The following is a 6,363-nucleotide window of genomic DNA, read 5'->3' on the forward strand; positions in this document are numbered from 1 at the left end:
TGCCTCTAGTGTTGCCAATTTTGGTGAAAAAAATTAAAATCCCTCCATGGAATTCCTTGTGGTATGTCCTCAAGTACAGATTCTATTATTTTGACATTGCTGTCTTTATCAACATCATCGTGGGTCAGGTTCCCAGGAAGTAAACTCTGAGGCAGAGATTAATACATAGGAAGTTTACTGGGTACTGCTCTTGGGATCAATACCTGTGAGGAGGTGAAGAAAGCAGAATTGGACAGACAGAGAATTTGAACTGCAATGCTGTTTCATCTCAAGTCTCAACCAATCTCTCTGGGTACGGAGGGCCCTACATTTTTGTCCTGAATTGGAACAAGAAAGGCTGAGAATTGTGGGAAAGGGTTAAGTTTAGTTTTCACAAAGGGAAAACCAGAGCAGCTCTGCTGTTCGAGGAGGGAGGGTAGGGATTCTAGCGGCTTTGGCGTGCCAAGAATTTGAAAAGTGGCGCCCAAACAAGGGAGGGCCAATGGTGCGTGCTGGGGGCGGGGCCAGTAGTGAAAGCCGCGCCAAATTTGAAAGGGTGCCAGGCAGGAAAGCAGCGCTGAGCAGGCCCAGACCACCCCAAGTGTAGGGAAGGCGGGAGCGGGAATCAGGGGAACTGGGTAAGTTAGTTAGATCTCTAGGATAGGGTAACCCCTGAAGTACCCAATCAGTGGGGAACAGGAGCGGGACCATGTGTTAGGTTTAGGTTATAAATATCACTGTTTCTTGTTTGGCCCACCGGCCATTTTATCCAGGTCGAGGCCTGTTCTTGTAAGATTGTTAATAAAATTATTTTCTCCTCCATAATCAGGTGATCTTTTGTTCTCTTACAAGTGCAGCTTTCTTTCTAACAGAATTTATACCCTTTCATAGATTAGTCATTAGAGGATGATCTCCCCTTGCCCCTTCCACTTCCACAGGGCATACCCTTGGGCCAAGCAATTCTCTTCAGCTGGTGACAATCTTCAGAAAGGACCTGAGCTGTGAGCTGTCAGTAGCCAACCCTATCAGCAGCTGGAGGAGTGACTGCTTCAGTCCTATGAGGGTATATTTGAGAGACTTACCGCAGCATCCACCACTGGCCTCAACATTTTTTCCAATTAATTTTTTTTCCATAAATATTTCAACATGTATCTCTAAGAGATGTGGACACATTAAAAAATATAGCCATAATACCATTATCATACCTAATTTCAATTATTAATAATTGAATTGAATTCATATAAAAATATGCAGTCTGTTCAATGTTTGTTTCCAATTATTATAACCATACATAATTAATTAATTGACAATTTGTTTGATTCTGGGTTCAAGTGAAGTCCATAAATTGCAATTGATCTCTTTTTTGTTTTCTACTGTTCATGGTTTTTTTGGTGTTTCAGATGGTATGATGCTTGGATAGTTGCATTGTTTATATGTAGTTTTTTTTTAAACATTACATGGCAATGTACACCACTTTGATACATTTGGTACACAAAATAAGATCCTTTAGAATAGTTATGCAGAAGACATGCGTGTTGGATTTACATATTGGAGTCCAGGATGTGACTGACTAGGGAGAAAGAAGTTGGACTAGGAATGTTGGGTGAAGGAACGAGAAGGAATATAACACACAGTAACCATACCTTCTGATTTGAAAGGCAACTGCAGCATGTACAACGTTGACCCTGGTGCCTCAGAAGTGAACAATTTTATACTAACCAGTTGTGGGAATACACAATATAGGTATTATCTCCAGCATCAGGTTACAGCTTCAAGGTTTTGTGAACTGTTCTTATGTCTAACTTTAAGAAATTGATGTTGTTTCTAGGTCATCTTAATATTACTGCTTTGATGCCAGATCACATAAAAAGAACAGCATGCACAACCCCCAACTGAAATCTTGTTGTAGCTGAGACAGTGAAGTAGTACATTAGAAGACTGTTTTATTTTTTATTTCACTTCTCTCCGCCCCCTCCCCCCCCATTGTCTGCTCTCTGTGTCCATTCTCTGTGTGTTCTTCTGTGTCCACTTGTATTCTTATCAGTGGCACCGGGAGTCTGTGTCTCTTTTAGTTGCATCATCTTGCTGCATCAGCTCTCTGTGTGTATGTGTGGCACCACTCCTGGAAGGCTGCGCTCTTTTCATGCTGGGTGGCTCTCCTTACGGGGTGCACTCCTTGCGCGTGGGGCTCCCCTACACAGGGGATACCCCTGCGTGGCACAGCACTTCTTACGTGTATCAGCAGTGCGTGTAGGCCAGTTCACCACACTGGTCACAAGGCCCTGGGTTTGAACCCTGGACCTGCCATGTGGTAGGCAGATGCTCTATCAGTTTAGCCAAATCAGCTTCCCTAGAAGACTTTTAAATTGCAGCTTTTTTGGATTTTCCAAAGTGTGTCTGCACTCTTCTTCAAACAGGCCTTTTCTCCAGAAGGCAGAGTCACCTTGACAATGTCTGAGATTCCATTCTCTCACAACATGCAAAGAACACTAACGAAGATGTCATCTTTTATTCCATAGAGGCCCTTAATCATGATGGAAATTGGATCTACCTGCCTAAATTCTTCATTATACTTTCTATCAAATCTTCCACAGACAGCCCAGTGCAAATTTTTTCAAGGAGACACCAGCAACATTCACTCTCTTTTATTTGGGTACACTAGAGTCTCCAGACTCCCCACAGACCCAACCATGACAGCTTGATGGGTGAACTCATAGCCACTCCCCCATTAGGTAACAGAACTGGGCTGAATCCAGATTGCAACCACTTCCAATAACATGGTTTTTGAGAAAGCCATTTATTTTCCAAGTCACATAGGTCAAGATGTCTACTGGATTGGAAACAACAAGCAACTTGCAGGTCAGGTGATATTTTACAACATTAAGAATGATGAATTTAAAGATGTTCACATTACACTGGACCAAATGCCCCAGTTTGATAATAATCAGCTTTGAGTTTGCAGTTACATTGTAGTCTTTGCCAGAGACAATTTTTGGTGTTCTAAAGAAAAGTGTGCCTTGTTGGAGATCCATAATCTTTCCTTTCAGTTTGTCTTCCGTGGAATCCACGATCCACCTGCCAATTCCTTCATTAAGATACTGATAACACAGGCATGCCAATAGCACCAGCCCCAACAACTATAATATTACTCTGAGGGGTCTGTTTTTCCTTAAGAAGACTCAGAATCAGCTGATCTTTGAGAGTTGTCATCTTATATTGGAATGGAAAGGAACTAAGACTACTTGTTTAGTGGTGTCTGTGGCACATGGTGGTTGGATCCAGACATGGCAGTTTCAACTCTGGGACCTCAATTGATGTTATATGTTAAAGCATCTTAAACATGTAATTTTTTTCACTTATTTTTTTTCCTTGCAATTTATTTTTCTTTTTAAAATCCTTTTTCTTTGCAATTTATTTTTTGAGGAAATCTGGTTCTTTGTCCTGTAGAGGCTCCCACAGAAAATCTTTATTTTTAAAGAATCGTTTACGACTATGAAAGTAATAAATGTGCATTGTAGACAGTTTAAAAATATCTAAAAGTATAAAGAGGAAAGTCTTTTTAGACCTCTTGAAACCTCTCCAACCAGTTAGTACTGTAAATGTGTTGGTAAATTCCCTTACAGCAGCATTTCCTAAAGTTTTTTTACATGAGATATTATTCCCATGATATGTCCTCCTCTAACAGTCTATTATTATATTAGTTTTCTATTGCTACTGTAACAAATTACCAAGATTTCATGGCTTAAAACAATACCTGTTTATTATCTTGCAGTTCTGTAGGTCAGAAGTACAGTGGGCTTTGCTGAGTGTACTACTTATAGTCTCACAAGGTTGAAATTGAGGTGTTGGCTGGTCTGGGTTCTTAACTGGAGGATTTTGGGGGAGAATCTACTTCCAAGGTGGTTCAGTTTGTTAATAGAATTCAGCTCTATGTGGCTTTAGGACTGAAGATCTTATATCCTTGCTGGCTGTTGGCTAAGTGTTGTTATAAGATTTTAGAAGCCACCAGCAGTCCTGATTCATCCTTTCTTTATTCAAAATTCTTTCTCTGAATCTCCCTGACTTTTCTTCCTGCTTCATCTCTCCTACCTCCACCTGGAGAATGTTCTCTGCTTTTAAGGGCTTGCATGATAACACTGAATCCACAGATAATCCAGGATAATCTTATTTTAAGGACTGTAATTAATTACATCTGCCAAGTCCCTTTTGCCAGGTAAGGTAATATAATTATAAGTTCCAGGTATTAGGACTTGAAAAACTTTTGGGATGAGGGTACATCCTGCCTACCAAATGATCAAGGAAGTTTGGGGAATGACAGTTTAGGTGACACTAAAGCGGTGTTCTTTTCTGTTGACTTTAGGGGAGAATATGTTTCTTTTCTGTCCACATTCCCTGGCTCAGGAATATTGTGCTATATTCAAAATAAGCTACCTGTATTTCTGCTCATCATTCTGTAGTCACATTTTCCTGAGGAAAGTTTCTTTGATTTTTTTAAAGACTACTATCATTAGATTGGACCTACCCAAACAATCCCCATGTCAAGACTCTAAAGTGAATGACATTTTGGCATGTTACATATCACAGATTCTTAGAATTGATATGTAAACTTTTTGGGGGGTCTATTATTCTGCTGACCACACTGATTTTGTGAGCCAATCAGTTCACAGAAACTCAATGATTTTTCCAACTTTGCTTTTCAATTTTTAAAAACAGTAAAAGAAGTGAAGTCATCAAAATGGCAACATAAGACATCCCTGGAAAAGTCTCCCCTCAGAATCACCTAATAAAAGGACAAATCCAACTTTCTTGGAGCTCTGGAATATGACAGAGATTGGAAAAGGACTCCATCAACACTGAATTGAAGAAAAATAAAAGAAAATGCCAAAATCAGGTAGGTGATTTACATCCCAACCACACCAGTCCAGACTCCTCCTGCTCAATCAGCTACACATAGCTTAGGAGTCATTCAGAGGCAGCATGGCCTGGGTCCCTCCTGCTGTGGATGCATATCATAGAGCCACACACAGGAGAGAATTAGAACCTCACACATATCCAGCTACAGTGACGCAAGTCCCCAGAGACCTAGGGCAGAACACAAGTGACTGAGAAGTGCCACATACTAAAGTACCTAAAAGTAAAAAAGAAACTGCAGCAGAATTGTTGACAAGAAGTGCACACATTTAATCCAGTCTCCTTTTGCTAGACCAACTAAATGCAAAATGGGCCTGGATTGACCTCATCTGGCTCCCTGGGGCAAGATACCCTAATGAGGAAGAAACGGGAGAAAGAAAAGCCTCAGAGAAAAAAAAAATGTGGAGAAACTGAAATGTGATAAGATAGGATAGATACCAGAAGTGAAAAGTGTAATTAAAAGGGGGCACTGAGGGAGAAAGAGAATTTAAACAAGTTATAGATACTGGGGAGAAAAAATTCTGCATAAGAACAAACTTAAGTAATTAAGAGTCCCAGAAAAGTAACAGAGGAAAGGAAGCTTTCTCCTGGAAGTGAAATAATTGCACTCTTAAAAATTGTGCTACATATCCAGGGCAAGAATTTTTTTTTAGCAGAAGAGATAACAAAATCTGAGTAGTTCAACATGGACTACTCCAAAGATCCAGAATATGTTGGACCAACTATCAAAGAAAAGCCTTGACACAAAGCCAATCAACAATAAAACCCTACTCAAGGGGGAGAGACTGACTTTTAGTGTTAACACATCAAACTCATACAAAATTACATAATAGCAAAAAATTACAGAAGATATTACAGGAAGATATGCAAAATAGAAAATATAGGAAAATATGTAAAGAACTACAGGAAGACATGACTCAGTCAAGGGAAGAAGTTAAGATGTCAGTGGAGACACAATTTGAAACTACTAATCTAAGCTATTCAAAACATCTCCTAAATCAGTTCAAAGAGATGAAGGAAAATATGGATAGAAATAAACTATAGTGAATAGAAGGCTAAAGGATATTAGGAAGACAATGTGTTAGCATAAAAAGAATAGAAAAGTTTAAAAAGAAACAAATTATGGGGATGAAAGGCACAATAATAGAGATTAAAGATACATGAGAGGCTTACAATAGCAGATTTTAGCAGGAAGAAGAAAATCAGTGAACTAGAAGACAGGACAATCAAAATTATACAGTAAAAAAATAGAAAATAATAGAAAAAAATTAAGCAGAGTTGTAGGAATTTAAGTGACAGTGCAAAGTGTACAAATATGCATGTCATGTGTGTCCCAGAAGGAGAAGAGAAGGGAAAAGGGGAAGAAAGAATGTTTGAGGAAATAATGGTTAAAAATTTTCTGAATCTTATGAAAGCCTAAAATATACATGTCCAAGAAGTACAGGATATTCCAACCAGCATAAACCCTAAAGA

Source organism: Dasypus novemcinctus, chromosome 26 (assembly GCF_030445035.2).
Source record: "Dasypus novemcinctus isolate mDasNov1 chromosome 26, mDasNov1.1.hap2, whole genome shotgun sequence".
NCBI lineage: Eukaryota > Metazoa > Chordata > Mammalia > Cingulata > Dasypodidae > Dasypus > Dasypus novemcinctus.